A 22,044-nucleotide genomic window follows, 5' to 3' on the forward strand; every position below is an offset into this window, starting at 1 on the left:
TTTAAGTCTATTATAATTTACACATAGCTAATTAATTTACATGTACATTTTTACAACAATTAGGACAATGTGCTTAGTGTTTATTTGAAATTTGGAATTCTTTTGATAGATAGTCCTATGTACATATGTTAAAAGAAATTGTAGCCTGGATTTTCTTTTTATTTTTTTCTTTCTTTCTTTTTTTTTTTTTTTTTTTTTGTAAGAATATTTGAAGGCAGATTGGTACTGCTCTTTTCCAGGAGAAATGTTTTCTCTCTAAAGGGATTTCATTGAACTTCCAGTAGCACTTGACAACATAGGGAGGCTGACATGAATTTTAGTAAGTTTCAAATGCTCTAAAAAAACAACATCATTTCAGTTATTTGTTTTGTTTCCCATGACTGTTTTTGCAGTTGTCCTGAGCCACAGGCTACCAGCTCAGGTGGTTTGGGGTATGGTATGAGTTTTATAAAGCAAAATATATAATTATCCTCAAATATGCTCCCTTCAAAAAATCCACTAAATTAAGTGAGCCTCAAATATAAAGAGAGACCAAAAGATCCTCTTTCTTCCTCTTTTTAAAAAATGTGGCTGTAAAATAGAAGTCACACATTCAAGTGCCATAGGGACAAGGAAGGTAACATAAATGGATGATGAATGATGCATGGGAATTGTAGAAAAGTAGACAGCTCATACCCCTTATGTATCAATTAGGAATTCTATTTGGTGGCAAGAAAGACAGATTGAAAATAAAAGTAGTTTAGTCAAGATGGCTTTTTTCTCTTATAAAAGTGCTGGGTCACCTGGCTGCTTCAGTCAGTAGAACATGCAGCTCTTGATCTTGGGGTCATGAGTTCAAGCCCCACATTGGGGATAGAGTTTACTTTAAAAAAATGACCTCAGGCTAGAAGCCTTTCAGGCCACAGTGGTAACTTCATGGTTATCAGAGATGTAAGTTTTATATGAGGCCACTAACACCACATAGCAGACTATCAAACTCACTGTATAGATCAACTGGAAGAAATTCTGGTCTTGGTTTCACCTGCATCTGCAGTCAACATTGGGTTCAGTAAGTAGCTCTGTTCATCTTGATTTGGTTCTCTTTTATGTTAGGGGGCCTACCTCTGGAATGTCCTCAGCTACGACAAATGGGTCCCACCTTACATGACCTCTCACCATTCTCTAGCACGGGATATTTCATATTTCAGTGGAAGGTTTTCAAGAGACAGTAGGGCCACTCAGGGCCTGTTTGAGATCTAGGTTCAGAACCGATTCTCTGGTACTTCTGCCACATTCTCTTGACAATATCAGGTAATAAGGCCAACCCAGGTTAAACAGGTTGGGAGACAGTTTCCACTTCTTGATAGGAGATGTTGTTGCACAGGGCATGAATACCAAGATGTATGAAAAATTTGGTCACAATAAATCTACCATAAGCTTCTGTTTTTGAGCTCTACTTGAAGTAGCGGTGGATCCATAACTGCTTTTTTTACCTCATGGTCAAAAACAGTTACTGAAACTTGATTTTCCAGGCAAGAGGCAGTAGAAAGAGGGGAGTGCAAAACAGTATTCTAATGAGGGTTCCTTAAAGTCTCACTGAAATACTTATGCTTATTATTATTGACCAGCCTTGGCTATCATAGAGATTAGGAAAGATGGTCTTTAACTGACACCTTGTACCATACAAAATTAGAGTTCCAGTGTCATGGAAGCCAATAGTGAGTCCATAACCAGCAGTATCTGACACATTAACCACAGGTCCCAACTTTCATTTTACTTTGATTGTTGGACTTTATGAAATGTCCTGGCTTAAAACAAAAAACAAAACAAAACAAACCTTACATAGAGATTTTATGTGAAATTTTCTGAATTTTATATGTTAGCATTTAATTCAAATATTTTTGAATTATTGTTTTGAAATTGTAGATGTAGAGAGAGGTTGCAAAGATAATACAAAGAGTTTCTGTCTACCTTTCATCCCCAATGCTAACATTTTTTGTAACTAGTACAATTACCAAAAATAGGAATTTAAAAATGATGTAAAACTATAAGCCAGAAGTTAGCAACCTTTTTCTGTATAAGGCCAGATAATATTTGCCACATTTTAGGTATCTGCCACTACTGCTTAACTGCCATTGTATAAAACCAAAACCAAAACAGACAGTATGTGAACATATGAGAGTATCTGTGTTCCAATAAAACTTTATTTATAAAAATAGGTAGCAGACCAGATCTGGCTCACAGCCTGTAATTTGTCATTTGTCAACTACTATAAAGTAAACTTACAAACGTTATTTGATTTCATCAGTTTTCCCATTGATATCCTTTTTCTGTTTAAGATCCCAAATTACAGTTAGTTGTCATGTCTTTGTCTCCTCCAAGGGAAGACAGTTGTTCACTACTTCCTTTCATGAACTTGACACTTGAAGTCTGATAGTCTATTATTTTGTAGAATATCTCTCAATTTTGATTTTTCTGATGGTTTCTTATAATTAGATATGCATGAATGCAAGTGTGTGTATATGCATGGGTTAGTATGCATACATGCATTTCCTAGCTCTGTCCACAGAGAGAGCCTAAAGTCAATGACCTCTTAGCAAAAAAGCATACCTAGCATTCAGATCTTGATTTCTTAACACGGTTTAACAATAAAAGAAACCAGGGCTCTTTGCAAAAGTAATTGATCCCATGCCTGGGGCAGGGAAAATAGGAGTACTGTCCAAAATATTTGTGCTGTTAAAAAGTAACACTCTCAAAAGAACAAGAGCATGTCCACAGGCCACATGAACCAACCTGATAGCGTTCAAAATGGACAAAACTGGGATAATTTGAGCATCCAAATATATAATGAGAGTCTTGAATTATAACCCATAGAGAAAAAAATCCCCAAGGACGTGCGGATATAAATAAATAATTGAATAGAATGAAGGGTCAGTTCTCCTTTAGGGAAGAATTCCAATTAAATAAATGGAATTAAATAAATTCCAATGTAAGAGAAGAAAGAACATTACCATTAGGCAAATACCCCAGTAATCATTGTGGCAGATACAATCCACTGACAGATGCTAAAGTTAATGGGCTGAAGTTTGTGGAGAACAGGGTTTTTTTGTGTGTGTGTGTCTTTTTTTTTTTTTTCCCCCCACACTCCTTTCCGTTCTTTTATTTTTGTAGTTAACTCTCTGGAGGTGGCTAGTGGGGATTGTGGAGAGCTGGTGGGGAGGGGCCCCTCCTGGGCAGGGCCTGGGGGTATGGTCATTGCTCTGAGCTCCCTGTCCCCAGGGGGCCTGTGTGGGGAGGGTGTCAGGACTAGAGCAGGCCAAGGTGAGACACATCTGCACAAACACGCAGGTCACAGCGCAGCAGGGGTGGGGTGGTGGCAGGCTGGAAAGACTGGGTGCCATATTGCACTTTGGGAGTAGGGCCAGGCGGGGACCCTTCTCAAACTGGAGCCCAGTCACAAAGTATCTATCTGCCCAAGGTATTTACTGGTTATAGAGGGGGAGAAATAGTAACCTTTTACTACATGGCAGATACCACCTTAACCAAATGATCAAAAATCCTTATGCGTTTTTTTCTTTCAGTCGAATAATCAAAGTTCTATTCATATTTTTCTTTGCCTAAAAAAATTTCTGTATTCCACTTTGTCATGCATTTGATTAATTTCAATTTCACTTAGAATCAGTTACCTTTATCAGGATTTCAATATTGACACACACTACTCAGCTGAAGATGAATTCCAGAAGTGAAATTGCTGTGTATAGCCATTACAAACACAGACAAGGTCACCAAGGTTACTGCTTTTTAACTGTGACATTTATAATTTGATTGAACTGATAATCCTGCTTTGTATACATTTTAGTTAACTTTTTAAATTTAAGCTTCGAGCAATCATATTAAGGAAAAGTAGCCAATGGCCCAGCATACAAGACCTGTAAATCTAAAGATCCATGAGTTTTAGAAGGAGTGCCAGTGGATACAAAATTAAGTGGAAATAATCCACAACAAATTGCAAAGCTAAAAAGCTAACAATGGAAACATCACACAATATATATTTTTTTAGTAGACTGCTTATTCCACCTCTGTAATACCATGAGCCATGTACATTTTGGCTGAAATGCTTTATCTCTTTACCTTTAAATATAAAAAATATTTTGAGGGGTGCCTGGGTAGCTCAGTTGGTTAACTGTCTGCCTTTAGCTCAGATCATGATCCCAGGGTCCTGAGATGGAGCCTCATGTTGGGCTTCCTGCTCAGAGGGGAATCTGCTTGTCCTCTTCCTCTGTCCCACCCCCCACCTTGTGCTTTCTTTCTCTCAAATAAATAGATAAATTCTTCAAAAAATAAATACATATAAAAATTTTTGAAATATCTTTTTGTAGTACAAATAGAAACATAATGCAGCCCTTCTGTTAAGATATCTGAGATTTATTTTACATAAATACACTTTAGAAAAGTGTATTCTAGCATATGGCTTCTCAGTAATAACATGGAAACTTTATTTGAAATTATCAAACTTTGGAAAATATTTATCACATTTTTTAATACAGAAGGCCTAAGATTCCAATGTCTTTGAAGTTTGCTTGTGCAATACTAATCTTAAATACCCTTTGATGAACTGCATCGCCACTTACTCAACTATGTCTTCCTTGTTATGACTGTGATAGGTTTTATCTTCTCTTTATAATCTTCATTTGTGTAAAATCAGGAAGAATTTCAGTGTTTTTCCAGTATTCACATGATTGATCCTTCTTTATTGAATTATCAAACCAGAACCAAAGTCTGAAAATTTTTTAGTACCAGAGGCTTCTTCAATGTCAGAATGATTTTTGTTGACTTAGTTCAATTGTTTGTCTCATATTCTTTTAATTTTTTTCTTAGTTTTCCTCCATTCTTTAATAAATATAAAGATGACATAAAAAGCTACCTTTCTTATACAACTGAAGCAGGGAGTGTTAACATTCCACTTGTTTTAATGATACCTTGAAAGCAACGTACCAGATTGCAGTTAGATGGTATGTTCAAACCTTATCAACTTTCTAAACAAAAATTTGGTGAATCTTTGAAAGTACATTTTAGTGTATGAAGTGTTGTACCCATGTTGCAGAGCTTAAAAAGCTTTCTAAAAGGCAAGTTTCCTCCATGCACATCCAGAACTGTACAGCACACTTACGCTACAATGTGCTTTCAAGTCCTGCGTCTCTGTGATGTGATGCTGGGTCAGGTGGTACATGGACGTGTTGCAGAATTCCTGAAAGCCATTGGTGCATTGAGATGGCCAACAAAAACTGAACTTTAATGGAAATTTACTGCAAAACTCATGAATATAGCCCACTAATTACAAACCAAATGCATCCTCAGCTTAAGATCCCCCTTAGCTAGAACCCCAAAATAACCATCACCACCGCAACACATAGAAAAGTGTGATGTAGGAAGTTGAAATGTAAAGAGACAGCTGTCTTAACTAGCTACTGTTAAAATATATTACTTTTGTATGTTTTGTGAAAATACGACCATGTGAACATATTGCTAAAGTCCGTTTCAGGGTCTTGATGTCCATAAACAAGTGAATGGCCTTGAGCCTTTAGTTTCATGATACATTTGTCTCTGTTCCTTATTGTGCAGGAAAGTTACTAAAAGCCAAGTCAACAAGGGTATTGATGACAAATTAGTAGTTGAATGTTGGCTATCCAGAGAAATCCTAAAGTGCACTAAAATCTTACACTTGAGAGAAATATCTTGAATTTAACAATAATCCTTAAAATATACTCCATATTTAAAAACTTAATAAACTTTCCTAACCAATAAATTTTTAAAAACCTAATTTCAGTCACTCAGGCTGGGCCTTTCTTGGGATGGGCCTGTACAAGTGAGGGAGTCTGGATTTTATGGTTTGTTCATTATTTATGATTCAGTTTTTGTTACTAATTTCCTACCGCATTCTATTTGTAACACACAAGCAGTTTAGAATATAAGAACAGGATCTAACACCCACAGGCTCTTTGGATGGGCTGGGATGAAGTGTATTTCTCATATTTGGGTAAAGGAGGAACATCCTGTGTCATCCATATATTGTCATGAAAATGCTGTATGACAACCAGCCACAGTTATTTACATGTCCATTAGGTTCACAACTCTGCAAGGTTCAGTTGATCTGAGCTTGGTTGCTTATACATCTTGGGTCAACTATAGGTTGACCATGGCTCTATTAGTAGTCAGCTGGACTTGGATATGTTTGTCAGGTATCTGTTAACTCATCTAGGATGGCTTTGGCTGGGGTGATCAAGGCCATGCTGTTTCTCTCCTTATGTCTCCTTTCTGCATCTAGCTATCCTGGACATGTTTGCATGGTAATGGAAGACACGCAAGAAAAGTCAGAATGCACAAGTCATTGAAAATACAAGAAGGCTGCTAATATCCCATTGGCCAAATCAAGTCACATAGCCAAACCAGTGAGAGAGGGAGGGACCTAAAATGTTACTTGGTGAAAAGCATGGATACAGTGAATGACAAAGAATTTGGGCCATCTTTTGCAATGAAATCTTTTATCTGTCAAACTAAACCCTTGATTTTCTTGACCAACACATGGCTGTAGTCTGAATGTTGATGTCCTCTACACAAAGCATGTGTTGAAATGTGTAGGGCTTTGGGGAGGCCATTAGGTTGTGAGGGTAAAGCCCTCATGAATGGGATTAGTTAGATACAAGAGATTTTACAGAGCTCCTCGCCCCTTCTACCATGTGAAAATGCAACCCAGAAAAGCATCATCACCCAGCCATGCTGCCATCCTGATCTCAGACTTCTAGCTTGTATAACTGTGAGAAATAAATTTCTGTTGTATATAAGCCATCCAGGCTGTGATATTTTGTCATAATAATTCAAATGAACAACAGCACCATTTAAATCTCCTCTCCAAATGCCTCCCAGCTTAGTAAGTGGCACTCCTGTCCACCTGGCTCAGGCTGAAGTACCTTTTCTGGCACTATAGCCAGCTCATCAATGGGTCATCTGTAGTTTCAAAATGTATCTAAAATCAGATTACTTTTCCATGTCTCTCCTATCATTTTTTGCCTGTACTACCTAAATAGCCCCTTAATTAATATTTCAACTTTGCCCTTGTGTTGTGTTTCCACTACATCTATGAATAGTTTTAGAATGTAAATTAGATCATGCCATCTTCTGCTCAAAGCTCTTCAATGGTTTATCCATCAGATTTACAATAAAATGCAAAATCTTAACTATGGCCTATTAGGCATCCACAGTCTGGTTAATGGCTACTTGCTCTTGCCTTATTTTTATACCATTCTTTCCTCACTGGCTCCACTGTAGCCACATGGACCTTCAGTGTTGTTCCATGAACATTCATGACCTCAGGACATTTGCATATGCTATCTCCCTAGCATGGAATACTATTGATCTCACTGTCTATTACTCAAAGGAATATTGATGAGTATCAAACTCACCTTATTCAAGTTTCTGTTCCAATGTCACCTCTTGGGAGTTCTTTCTTGATCTCCTTTTCTAGTAACTTTCTGTCATTCTCATTCCTGCTCAACTTTTTTTCTTTCTCCATAACGTGTTACTAGTGGATATTATAATGTGTATTTGTTGAATGAAAAAAAAATAACAAAGGATGTGGAATAAAGCTCTAGGAGCGTTACACCTAACATGAAGATATTCCTAAAATAGTACGTGGGAGAACTGATAGATAGCATGGGGAAACTTTACTGTTAACAAAGCAATGTCTGCTACTTCTGGCCATTTAAAATGTGTAGTTTGTTATAATAGCTAATAGCCACCTTTACCTGGAAAGTTTTTGATCACATTCTCTCTTTTCTGGAATATATCTGTAAGAGTATATGAAAAATATAGGGGCACCAGGGTGTCTCAGTCAGTTAAGTGTCTGCCCTTGGCTCAGGTCATGATCCCAGGGTCCTGGTATCAAGCCCTGTATGGGGCTCCGTACTCAGCAGGGAGTCTGCTTCTCCCTCTCCCTCTGCTCCTCCCACACCACTTATGTTCTCTCTCATTCTCTCTCAAATAAATCAATACAATCTTTTAAAAAATGTAGAGGTAAATATGAATTGTTTAATAGCAAGCTTAATGTTCATTGGCTGTATCCTTACTTCCTGCTAGTTTTAACTTCAGACCTTGGGGTGCTCTGGTATGCTAGGAAAATTTGCGTAACTGTGGAATAAGGTCAGTATCTTCAGCAGGGCCAAAGGAAGAGGAGGCTTTTTTTTTTTTTCTAAACATACATATTTAACTTTATTTTGTCATCATTTAAAGCTTGATTTTATAAAACATAAAAAAAAATTTAAGAGTTCTGAATCACAGGAATTTAAACAGTGGCAATATACATAGCTTTGTAGGTTCGAGTTCTACAACAAATTAAAATCAAATATTTGGAAATGTTTTCAATATGGAAAATATACAAATGAAATAAATGGCAGAGACCTATTATGAGCAATGTTTCATTACTTGCAGATTATCATTAGATAATTTCAGAATCTAGACAAAGACTCTGAATATTCAGATTTATGTTGCTGTATTTTACATTTAATATCTCCCTACCTATATTCCAGAGTCAAAGTCCTTGACCAAAAGGTCTGATTTAAGAAGGCATTTAGTTTTATGGCAAAAGTTATCCATCTACAGTTACCACTTTCAAGGAATTGACAACAATGCTGATGTGATCTGCTAGTTCCCTTTTGAACAATGTGCAATAATTTATGCCAACCCTGTATAAAGTCATACAGGTAACAAAAAATGGGACAATTATGCACAGTTCAATAGATGTATAATGTTAAGTTTTCCCAATCTAAAAATTAACCAGTGATACAAAATTATCAACTATAGTTGAAAGTTGACTTCTTTGGCTGTCTCAGGAAGACTGGAAGCCAGTTTTTAACATCGTGTTTGATTTTACTTGTCAAAATGAAATTCACATGACATAAAGTTAACCATTTTAAAGTAGACAAGTTACTGGCATTTAATATATGTAAAGTTATACAACTGCCACATCCATCTAGCTCCAAAATATTCCACCATTTGAAAATAAAACCCTGTACTCTGTTCTCTTCATAACCGTGACCCCCAAGTCCCTAGTTAGCATCCATCTGCTTTCTCTTTATGTGGATTTACCTATTTTGGATATTTCATATGTGTAGAGTCATACCACATGTGACTGTGTCTGGCTTCTTTCACTTGCGTGTGTTTGAGGTTCATCCACACTATAGCATGGAGCATACTTCATTCTTTTTTATGCCTGAATTATACTCTGTTGTATAAAAATGCCATATTCTATTTATCCATTCATTTGTTGATGGATATTTGTATTGTTTCTACCTTTCAGCCCTTGTAAATAATGTTGCTATAAACATCCCTGTACCAGAATATTTGAGTGTTGGTTTTCACTTCTTTTGGGTAGATAGGTAGATACCTAGGAGTGGAATCACAAGGTGACCACGATGACAATATACTGTTTTAAAATGCATAAAGTAGGGATCCCTGGGTGGCGCAGCGGTTTGGCGCCTGCCTTTGGCCCAGGGCGTGATCCTGGAGACCCGGGATCGAATCCCACATCGGGCTCCCAGTGCATGGAGCCTGCTTCTCCCTCTGCCTATGTCTCTGCCTCTCTCTCTCTCACTGTGTGACTATCATAAATAAATAAATAAAATTAAAAAAAAATAAAATGCATAAAGTAAAATACCTAGGGTCATAAAGGAAGCTAATTATGTTGACATAAAGTTACCAGAACATCAAATAAATGTGTTACGGTGATCTGTGTTACTTGATTTAGAAATATAATGTCTAATGGCAGACCTAATAACTACCGTATATTTGTGGTAGTGATGAGTGCAAGTGATGTTTCAAGGTGTTTGCAGCAATTACGTGATACGAAAGGCTTATGTGTTTCAATCACAGCTCCTTAGGATATTCCTGAGTTTTGTTGCCTGTTAAAGGCTAATGAAAATAGGTAATTTCTTTCTCATCCAAATTCATGGAACCTTTAAAACCTATCTAAGTGATCCCAGGGACTTGAAGTGAAGACCCCCCAGTTAAGAACCCCAGCTTTAGACAGGGAGGTGGTTATAGACTGGGGTTCCTTGGTGGCCCCTTCTTTCTGTATCTCTCTCTTCCCACTCTTTCCCCATGTCATCATCTTGCTTAGGAAATCTTAGCTCAGCAGGATCATCTTGGACAGTTTGGATCCATTGAAGTGGAAGCTAGAGAATCCTCATAATTCCGTTATCATCAAGTTTTGAGCTGTTATCCTGTTTTCTGTATCAGATTAATGTTTATATAACTCAGACACCTAGGAATTAAAATAACTCTTCTAATGTTGTATAACACTTCTGAGTATCTAAAGGTCTTACACGTGTATCTTCTCATTTAACCCTCTGAAAGCTGTGTAATTGTGTGTGTCATTACCAGGAGTGTGAGATGAGGAATCCCAGATATCAGATGATTTAGTCAATCAAGTTTGAAAAGCAAGTGGTCACCATTGGAGCTAGAACTTGGGGCATCTTGCAAATAAAAATTCAAAGTGCCTTTTCTATTCAACTAGAAAACCAATATATCCAAACCTAATTGTTTACTTGGTTGTTAGCATAAATAAATAGTTACGCCTCAAATAAAAGCCAACATAGAAACTGCTCTTGCAGATGAGAGAAACATTAACATGAGAATACTACTACAGTTCAGTCCTGAACAGCTCAGTCCTTCCATTGTCTCAGGGGAAGTGTTTTACAGATACAGGCCAGACATTCAATCAAGATACTTTCCTGTAGGAAAGGATGAGATTAGTTTTAGAAAATTAGGCTTCATTATTCCCTGAAAAGAAAAACAAAATAGTGCTCAATCCATATTAGAGGAAATCCAAAGAGAGCAAATAGTTCTGTAGGCTCCCTAGAAGTTTCCCTAGAGGGGATTCCATGCACTTGTCAAATGCATAAATAATTACTGAAAAAAAAAATGCAGTCCCATATGTCACAGTTACCTTGCCTTGAATGAAAGAAAATCTGTTTTTCAGTGGATGAGGCTTTCTTCTCCCCCCAAAGTTATGTATTCAAATTTATTGGGTTGCTATTTGTTCGCTCCCAAGGAGCAGAACACCCCTTATTCCAACAGTGAAGAAAGAGGAAGGGATGCTGAGCTCTGGCTATAAATATTTTATTATATAGAGACACAGAGATCACAGAGGGGCAGATGAGTAGCAGAAAACAAATGTGATGTTGTTTGCAAGTCCTCAGAGGAGGTTTATATTAAACTGTCTCTGCCAGCTTGTTTTCTGCTTGGCTTTTACACTGTCAAACCTGGTAATGAAACCATTTTGTGTATCTAGGGTTTTCCTATTAGATGAGGAGTGCTACATCTAGTTGAAAGTATAGAATTATCCACATTATAAAGTATACACAAGGAAAAAGCTATTTTAAAATGGCACAGTGATGAAGATATATTTTCAAGGATAGTCCATATTAATTTGATTTTAGAAAGATTCTATCCTAGTTAAAAAAAATAGGTTAAGAAATAAATTATGGGTTTTCTCCATACAGTCTTATTACAGTCTTACATACAGTTTTCTCCATACAGTCTTATTTTCTCTTACCCAAATGCCTCAGAGTTGTTGGAAGACTTTGACCTGATGCTATTTAGCATCTTTCATGATTTCATAATCCATTGGACTTCATTTGCTCAGAACTCACTATTAATGAGAAATTCTCTTAGAGAAAAAAAGGTCTTCTTTTTTTTTTTTTTTTAACATAATAGCACAGACCACATATGAAACCTGCCACTCACATGTTCAAATTTCTGGGTACAAGGAGAAGTAGATAAAAGAATGAATAATGGAACAAACATTCTATGGGGTTCATTTCATCCTGGATCTAAATTACCTGAAATGATCTGCATCTGCATAAGTGCTGATGGGGTTCATTTCATACTGGATCTAAACTACCTGAAATGATCTGCATCTGCATAAGTGCTGATGGGGTTCATTTCATCCTGGATCTAAACTACCTGAAATGATCTGCATAAGTGCTCTTATTCTTGAATGAGAGGAGAAAACAAGGTACAAGAAGTATTTGTACTAATATAGTTGATGGCAAATCTTCTGTTTTATATAAAATAGAATTTTAGAGGTTTTTTTTGTTTGTTTGTTTGTTTGTTTGTTTTTTAGTAATTGGCAGGTAAGCCAAAAGTATACCCGTTCTCTGAGTCAGGTGCCATTTGAATGAAGTTTTTTTTGTTTGATCTCATGGTCAAGAAGCCCAATATGAAGGGGCCATATTAAATCTATGAATCTATGAAAATGAAATATACAAAATGGCATAGAATTATGGGTGAAAAACTTGGTTATGCTTCTTTGGGTCCATCTCTATTTTTATAACAGACACACATTTAGAGATGCTTATTTTGCTGATAAGAAAAAGTGTGGGTAAACTATAACTTGTTTTGTTTTTTTGTTTTGTTTTGTTTTTTACAAAACTGGTGGCAGGTCACTGATATTTGGTTTTAACAGCTAAATTCTGTTGACTGAAATGCTGCTTGGGTTGGTTTTGTACTTAACAAAAACCAGAATTAGCATTATTTACTATTCACTATTGGCCAGGTACTTTACATAGGACATTTTCACTTTATCTTGAGGATCCCTTTGTGTTACAGAAAACTGCATCCATCTCCATTTTTTCAGATGCATAAATAAACCTGAGGAATGATGAATTGGCCCAAACTGTGCAGCTAGTACAAGCTGAAGCCAACTCTGTTGGTTCCAAGGTCAACCCCCTTCTTCTTGAAGTTCGGAAATATTAAATTTAATTGGCATCAGTACCTCATGTTAGGATGTAAATTATCAGCAGGTTCAGAGTATTGTCGCTGTTATCTTAACATAGTCTACTGAGCAGATTGCTTTTTCTAGGTCAATAGTGGCAATTATGGCTGTATAGAGATAAATAGATAAAGATTTCTTAGTAGCATGTGTAAAGAAAAAGAAATTTGAGAGGAGAATTTTAGTGATGATCAGGGCATATATTAAATTTATGGCATCTGGGCACCTGGGTGGCTCAGCTGGCTAAGAGTCTGCCTTCGGCTCAGGTCATGATATCAGGGTCCTGGGATTGAGCCCAAGTTGGGCTCCCTGCTCTGGGGAGCCTGCTTCGTCCTCTGTCTGCTTGCCACTCCTCCTGCTTGTAGTCGGTCTCATTCTCTTTGTCAAATAAATAAATAAAATCTTTAAAAAAAATTTCTGGCATCTTATGTTTTTTTTATTAATTTGGTTATTTGTTATATAAATAGAAAAATAAAAATAATACTAATTACAAAATAAACTTAAATACTGGTTAAGTATAGAGAACACATAATGTAATGGTACTAATAAGTATAAAAATAAGATGCATTTATTTTGTTTTACTTTTCTGGATCAAGGTCTTTTTGTTGTAAAATATATTGAATTATTGTTATGTAAGAGACCCATATGGCTATGTCAGTCTTGAAATTGCATTTGCTGACAAGGTGGCTTATCTTCTGTTACTCTGAAATATATGAAGAGACTATCACAAGACTGTAAAAGGAAGTTTTGTCTACTTATGTTTTAGTTGATTTTAGACTAAATTAAAAGCCTGTTAAAACAAGAGAAGCATTCAACAACTGAGCTTTGAGAATCATCTAGGATTTCCCTTTATCTATGCAAGACATTTATTTTTAGCAAGTTCTGATCTTAGCAATGGTAGTTTAAAACATAGGGCAAGCTTTTAAGAAGATGATTTTACAAGCAAATTACTTTCCATGAACTACAAATAAATCAAGTTTAAATTTAATCAGTTTTTAATATTAAGAAGTAAACTTAATGGGAAAAATCCTTGCAACAGCTTTTGAACATAAATCCCTGTTCCTAAGGAAGTCTTAAGCATTTTTTGAATGCACAGGAAGGTCGAAACTTAAAGTGTGATACCTCCATTTTTTATGTCACAGAATACTGGCATTTTTACAGAAAATACAAGTATACTGAGTATGTACATTGTGTACCTACAGTTAACTGATGCATATAATGAAATAAAAGCAGGTATTTCTTATTATTCAAGGAGAAAAATGGAGCCGTCTTCTGGAAACAGTTTGGGTTGTCCCATAATGGATAAAGTAGACTGTCAACCTATAATTATTTTCAGGGACGTTTTCTTTGGACTTGTCTGAAAATTGGATGAGTGGTGATTAATATCAGGAAGAAGAAAAGAACTAGGACCTGGGATTTGTCCTTTTAATAGGCTGGAAGAGAATAACTGCTTTCAATTTTTGGATCTTTTATGAAGCATATGAAATCTATGTTTAGTCTCTTTGTACCCTATCAGTAGTATCTATTATTTACTCATTTAAATGACAGTGCTGCGCTGGACCATAAGCAAGGCTAGAAACTTACAGATCCGTATATAACTTTGAATCAGCCAGTGTATATATAGCCAATCTTTATTATTCATGGGTTTTATATTTGCAAATCTACCATCTCGTGTATTTTTCTATTTCTATGCCCTTGCTTGTGGTTCCGCTGTTTGAAATGACCTCCCAGCGGAGTACTGAAGTGCTGTCTAGTATTCCTCGGTATGATGTGCCTCATGGAAAAAATACATGGTCTCTGGCAATTTTCATTCAGGTGTAAGTTCTGGTGCTGTTGGCTAACTTGAATGTTAATGAATCAACTATATACATTAAATGTGTCATAAAACTATAAAACAATCTTCTGTGTTGATTGATGAGCATGTTTTGAGGTCAGAGACTTGCAGAATTCTAGATTTCTTGTAGGAGCAATGGGTTCAGCATTCGCTAATTTGGTGTTTGCGGCTACTTTATATAACATGACTACTGCAAATAATGAGAATCAGCTCTATGAAACATGCAATTGCTAGAGAGTGGCCTCAGCCCCAGAGAGTCAGAGACCAAGGGTACAGTTCCTGCTTCCATAGAGCTCACTACTTGTTGAAGAGCTGGACTCACAGTGGACCAGTGTGAGAAATTGCTATGACAGATGCAGGCAAGGTGCTAAGGGAAGCCTAACACTGATTGGGTGGGGGAGGGGAGCCCAGGGAATCACAGGTCAGTAGCTGAATGCCTGAGAAAATGAAACAGTAGAGAAAGGATGTGCGGCATGTACAGAAATGTGAAATAAATGAGGTTTATTTTTAAATGGAGCATAATGTTGGTGGGTTTCTGACGCATGTTGATACCATGTTGTTACAGAAATATACTGTGGCAAAAATGCTTCCACCTCTTGCCAAAATGAACACTGAAGAAAAATGAACACTGAAGAACTCCAACATAAAGTTGCAGAACAGAAATAGCCAAACTCCTCTGGAGTCTGATTCATCCATAGCCATCAAAAAAAGGTAAGAGAATGAATTATGTTACAGTTTTGCTCTTTTAAATTTTGTTTTAAGTCATGTACACACATATGCACAGTGGAATGCTATTCAGCCACAAAAAGGGAAGTCTTGTCATTCGAGACAACATAGATAGACCTTGAGAGCATTGTGCTAAGTAAAATAAGTCACATGGAGAAAGACCAATATGGTATGATCTGATTTACATGTGGAATCAGTTACAGATTTTGTTTAAATCTGAGCTAAAAGTTACATAAAACACATTGCTGGTTGCTAGAGGTGGAGAGAGGATGGGGAATCAATGGAATGATGGTAGTCAAAAGATACAAACTTCCAGTTATAAAATAAGTCATGGGGATGTACTGTGTGGCAAGGTGACCATAGTTAACAATACTGTATTGTGTACTGGAAAGTTGCGAAGAGAGTAGATCTTAAAAGTTCTCATCACAAGAAAAACATTTATAACTATGTGAGGTGATGGATATTAAGTAGACTCCTTGTGGTGGTCATTTTGTAATAGATACAAATACCAGATCCTGTTGTATACCAGAGACTAATGATACATATCAAGTGTATCTCAATAAAAAATATGTAGGAGTGCCTGGGTGGCTCAGTTGGTTAAGCACCTGCCTTTGGCTCGGTCATGATCCTGGGGTCCTAGGATTGAGCCCCACATTGGGCTCCCTGCTCAGTGGGGAGTCTACTTCTCCCTCTGCTTCTGCCCCTATCCCCCCTCTGCTCATGCTTGTGTTCACTCACTCTTGTGCACTTTCAAATAAGTAATCTTAAAAAAAAAACAAAAAAACAAAAAACTAGGGATCCCTGGGTGGCGCAGCGGTTTGGTGCCTGTCTTTGGCCCAGGGCGCGATCCTGGAGACCCAGGGTCGAATCCCACGTCGGGCTCCCGGTGCATGGAGCCTGCTTCTCCCTCTGCCTATGTCTCTGCCTCTCTCTCTCTCTCTCTCTCTCTCTCTGTGTGTGTGTGTGTGTGTGTGTGTGTGTGTGTGTGTGTGACTATCATAAATAAATAAAAATTAAAAAAAAACAAAAATACGTCATAGTAAAAAAGAAGAGTACATTTATCCAACATATATTCACTGAGTGGCTTCTACATGTCTGTGAACTGTTCTAGATGCTAGGGATGTGGTAGTTACAGAAAAGGAAAAGGGTATGGCCTTGAGGGAACTGACATTCTGGTTGGAGGAAATCAGTAAGTAATGCTTAGCTAGGAAATTAACAGCTGTTCATAGCATTGGCAAACACAGTGAACAGCGTAACAAAGTGAGGGGCTACTTTATTTGAGGTGTCAGAGCAGACTGCTCAGAGAATCTTGGCTTGAGAGTTGAATGATGGAAGAGAGTCAGTTGAGATAAAACCTTGCATGTGCCATGAACCAGGATCTAGACAGATATGCTCAAGGCTCAGAAAGCAGGTATGCATTGCTTAGATTTGGAGAAGCATGAGATAGACAAAGTTGAAGAGACTTTGCAGAAAAGTGTCTGGATTGTACTCCTATGAAGATAGAAGTTATTGGTGAGTTATTAGCAGAGGAGTGAGTTTATATTACAGTTTTAAAAGGCCTTGCTGTTATGTTTAGCTAAGGGCTCAGTAATAGTGGAAAACAGAGTGCCATCACCTAAGCAAGAGATGATGAATTGGCTTAGGGACATGGCATTGGGGATAAATAGATTTAAAATATATTTGGGGTCTGCTTCAGCTATATTAAACTAGATGACCACCAATATTGTTTATGAATCCCCAGACATAATTCTAAGTTCCATATGAAGGGTATGCTCATTTGTATTTAAACATATAGTTGTCAAGTGGTACTTTTTTTTTTTTTTTTTTTCAGTTTCAAAGAGGAGTTTATGATGTGTTTGTTTGTGGCCTGGTTCTGAAACTCAGAGGAGGTTGATGTCAAGTTGTGAAAAAAAAATTACACCCTGGAAGCTCAGGTTCTCTAGACAGGTTATCTCATAACACTTGGAGACATGAGCCTTCCAAATGCTTGTGCAAATTCTCTCTGGTTCCTAGCAGGGTTCCTGAATTCTGAAAATGTTGTTACTCCCATCAAGGAGAGGCTGCCTGTGTGACGGGTGCCCTTCAAGATGGAACTGGAGGGTATTATGCTGAGTGAAGTAAGCCAGTCGGAGAAGGACAAACATTATGTGTTCTCATTCATTTGGGGAATATAAATAATAGTGAAAGGGAATATAAGGGAAGGGAGAAGAAATGTGTGGGAAATATCAGAAAGGGAGACAGAACGTAAAGACTGCTAACTCTGGGAAACGAACTAGGGGTGGTAGAAGGGGAGGAGGGCAGGGGGTGGGAGTGAATGGGTGACGGGCACTGGGGGTTATTCTGTATGTTAGTAAATTGAACACCAATAAAAAATAAATTAAAAAAAAAAAAGAAACCAATGCATTTTTTAAGGACTAGTGGTTTAAGTCACTCATGCATGACTTCAAGACTAGAACTTTACTGGATTGCTCCTAGATGGAACATTGAAGCAGAAACTAAAATACAGCGTAAAGCTGATGTTACACGAAGATAAGAATATGTGGCTTTAAGCAATGTTTGCCAGAGAATCTAATGCTCTCTGGAGGTGAGGGCTTCATGTCTTGTGGTGAGTGAGCATGTGCAAAGCCACAGGAAGGGAAGAGAGGATGAAGAATTGTGCAATGACCTTGGCAGGTAGGTCCAAGAAGCCAACAACCACTTTTGGAGCATGGACTAACCTCAAAGCCTATCTTCAGAAAAATTTTTGTAATAATTCAGGCAAACAGTATTTTGAGAGCTTCAGCAAAGTACAGAGCCCTGCCTTCCGGTACTTACAACTTTCTGAAACAGTTTTAAAATTGGGGTCATGAAAACCCTTCCTTTCTCCACCCTAAACCCTTCTCAGAAATCCTTGATCATCAGAAAACAGGCCCAGTGCAGCAATTATACAGTGTCAGGTAATGGAAAAGATTGTTGAGACTCCACAAGGCATAGAAGCTGTAGTAAAACAAAAGGAGGGGTACAGTAGAAGGAAGAAAGCCCAGCAAGTATTGGTGGGGACCAAAACTTCTAGGTGCAACTCTCAGGGTCCTTTCTCCACTACACATGATGCCTTTAGTCTTTAGATCATGAACCACCAAGATACATGTGTGACACTTTGAGGGGAGCCAAGAATCAAGCTTACTGAGGAGAATTTTATACCCTACAGCTCAGGTAGCTAAAAGCAGGCTTTGTGAACAGGTAAACAGGTGTAAACCATCAATCCATTCAGTTTCAATAAACAGCATAGACAGGCTGGCACAGTATACCTTTGGGGGGAGTTTTGGACTTCCAACATCACATTATAAATAACTGGTTATTATATTTCACTTCAGTCTTGGCCAAGAATCAATACCATGGTTCCAGGTACCCTTTGCATAAGCACAGAACTACCCAAGATCAATTGCAAGTTAACCCTATCCTGATGTACTTAGAGAATTGAACCCTGATGAAATATCCAGGAAAACCTTAAGGTGGTATAAAACATTCTGTGTTTGGTCTCATCATCCACTGGGCTTGATACAACTCTTTGATTACCTGGAGAGATCTTTACAAGGTTATGCTTTCAAATGGAGTCGAGGTTCCTGAAAAAGTAATTGTATTTTGAGGTAATAGGGTAAAATAAAACAGAAAGATTAGTAGTTGATTTAGGTTGATTTCCCTGGAATCAAATAGGGAGACAAAAAATTCTGGATAGTGGGATTTATTTGGAAGGTGATGCCAGTATACCTTTATAGGGAAATGGGGATGTGGGGTGAGGAAGAGAAGGAAAACAGAAAAAGTACCTTATCATTACTATGATCAAGAGGAGCATGATCCCATTGGGCAATTCTGGGATAAAGTATAGAACATGCCTTGGATTTATTCTAACCAAGCAAAAGGGGATCAGCTACCTTTTCCCATTTGTCTTGATGGAAGACTGTTCCCCTGGATGGAAGTGGAGGGTATTAACTCCCTGGCATCTGTGGCTTGCCATAGATGTGGGCCAGGGGGACTCCAGCAGGCAGAGGAAGCCTCAGGCAAAGAACCCCAGGTGTTTGCCATTGGAAGCCACCATCAGATCAGCATCCAGAGAAATGATAAACACCAAGAGGATATGAATGGAGCATTGATAGTTTCTGCTATAAGAAGTGACAACAACAATGATGCTCATGATCATATTAGTAGAGCTATCATTTATCGAGTATGAAGCTGTGTACCATAATAAATGCATTACATACATTTTACCATTTAATTCTTATTTGTCGAAAAGTCACTCAGTACCAGGTGCAGGGAAGAGGAAATATGTAGTTTATCACCACAATTCTGTGGCATATATATATATATATATGCCATATATATATATATATATCCTAGTCTTCCATGTATAGATGAACAGATAAAGTTGAGCAAGGTTAACCAAATTTCTGGAGTAACCCATATAGGGTATAGAGGTAGGATTCAGATTCTGGTCTTCCTCCAAAACCATCCCTTGGGCATCACTGTAATCCTTAATTAGTTAATTAATTATTTTTCTGATACCCATTTATTTGAAAGTTGGCAGGAGCCATTTAGATTTAGGGATACAAAAAGATTTCCCATGTTCTTAAGGAGAGCAGGAAGAGAAAGACAAGAAAACATGTAGTGTAATAAGAACCATATGGAAGTGTGTTATTGCTATTAAGTAGGATCAAGAAAAGGTATCGCTTGTTGCTGCATAACAATCCTACGACTTAGTGGCTGAACAAAATAAGTATTATTACTGCTAGTCTGTGGGTGAGTTGAAGAGTTCTGCTGATGTGGGCCAGGTTTAGCTGGTCTTAGGTAGTTCAGTCATTTATCTGCAATCAGCTACCATTGACTGGGGACTGGCTAGTCTAAGATGCTGTCCCTCACACACCTGGTAATTGAATGTAGCTGGATCATTTCTTCAGTGGCTAGCCTGGACTTATTCCCATGGTGGCTCCAGAAGGTTTGAGAGTGAATGATAGTGTGCAAGGCTTCCTGAGGCTGAGGCTCAGAACAGTCACTTCTGCTGCATTATATAGCCCAGAGCGAATCAAAAGACCAGCCCAGATGTAGAAATAGACTCCCTTTCTTGGTGGGAGGACTTTGAGGTCACATGGCAAAAGGGCATTGACACAGGAAGGGGAGATCTACCAAGAAGAGAAATATCTGTATTAAAGCTTACAGGGTGAGTAGGTATTCCCCAGACAAATAAAGTAGGAAGTAGATTTGAGGCAAGGAGTATGTGTTTGTAGCCCCATAATGAAGGCATATGGATAGTGTTAAGGGAAAGGGACAAGCACCAGGAGACAGAGCAGTATTAAGGAATAGAGGTATGTAGATGTACCAGAATTCAGGAAAATAAAAGTTAATTTGCAGGAAGAATAATGTTTAAGAAAAAATGTTAGGCAAATGGGAAGATGAACAAAGTCAGATTAATGAGCGGAGGGATGGGTGGTTGTCCAGGTTGCTGTAGCATTAGAGCTAATGAAATCATAAGATTTCCTCTTAGGAAGTGATTTGTATGATTGATATTTATTTCAGAAAAGGAGGGAGAGAGAGGGGGAGGGAGGAAGGGAGGAAGGAAATACCTTGATAGGGAAAGAGGTGAGGTTGAGAGAAGACCTGGATGCAAGGACAGCTGCGGATATGACTCCACATATGCACCTTATGGCTTCAGAGAGGAAGGGCGATGATGTAGATTATGGGATAGAAACGTTTTCTGTGATGCACCTTCCATAAGTGTACTGAGTGGGTTTTTGCTGAAACCCGCAAAATAAAAGATCCCCAAAATAAAGGATTTTTGGATTATGGTCCCAGAGTGAAATACCAAGGCTCCAGATTCTCACAAGGACAAGTTTCTTGAGTAGGTCTCTGAGGCAGCTGACATCAGGGATGTATTTAGAAAGAGCTGTGTCCATGCATGTTTCCACTGGGATGTATGTGTGAAATGGTAATTTTCAGTTCATGGGTTTTTCACTTTGAGACTGAATTGTGTGAATTAAATAGAAGCCTTATTCTAGTTTTCCTAAGTGACTTTAATAGTTCTCCTGGGTCTGTGTTTTAGTGTGGTGCTCTTCTAAGCCACCATGTGCAGCAAATTTTAGTATGAGTCTTCACAGGCTGATATCAGATAGCATCACCAGCTCTTTGGAGGCAGAATGGGAACTAGACTATGGAAATAAATGCTGGCCAGAACCCATGGGGCCAAAATACCCACCCCGGTCGGCTTTGGGAATGTATTGTATTCACTCTTGTCTTGCACATATGTTGGTAATTATTTGCTACTATTTCTAAAAAGTGAGATAAAGATTATCTTTTTTTAAATAAAAAGGGTAAAATAAAATAACATAGCCAAAGGAAAATAAATAACATAGTTAAAGCTGACATCAAAGATACAAAATCCAATGGACACTCTCTGGGGACCTAATTATTACTAATTTTTCTTTGGGGATCAGTGTCTCCCCATTCCATCTCCTCACCTACCCTCCAGAGTTTACCACTATCCTAAATTTGCATCTACCATTTACTGTTATTTTGGTTTAAAAAAAAAAAAGGCCCAAATGTGAATATATTCCTATGTAATATGCTATTAATTTTTGCTTCCTTTTGAACTTTATAATATTTTGTAGTCTAAAGATTTGCTCATTTCCCAGAACATTTATGTTTCTAAGAT

At 37.7% G+C, this 22,044-nt stretch overlaps 1 protein-coding gene across 1 annotated transcript in view; it reads left to right on the forward strand.

Moving 5' to 3' along the window:
• The window catches only part of PAK5 (p21 (RAC1) activated kinase 5), a 280,280-nt gene that overhangs the window by 106,695 nt on the left and 151,541 nt on the right, over positions 1-22,044 (forward strand). Inside the window, exon 2 of the mRNA XM_025469322.3 lies at positions 15,205-15,350. The gene's annotated coding sequence lies outside the window, so the exon portion shown is untranslated. The remainder of the gene's footprint in view (positions 1-15,204; positions 15,351-22,044) is intronic.

Source organism: Canis lupus, chromosome 24 (genome assembly GCF_003254725.2).
Source record: "Canis lupus dingo isolate Sandy chromosome 24, ASM325472v2, whole genome shotgun sequence".
Lineage (NCBI taxonomy): Eukaryota > Metazoa > Chordata > Mammalia > Carnivora > Canidae > Canis > Canis lupus.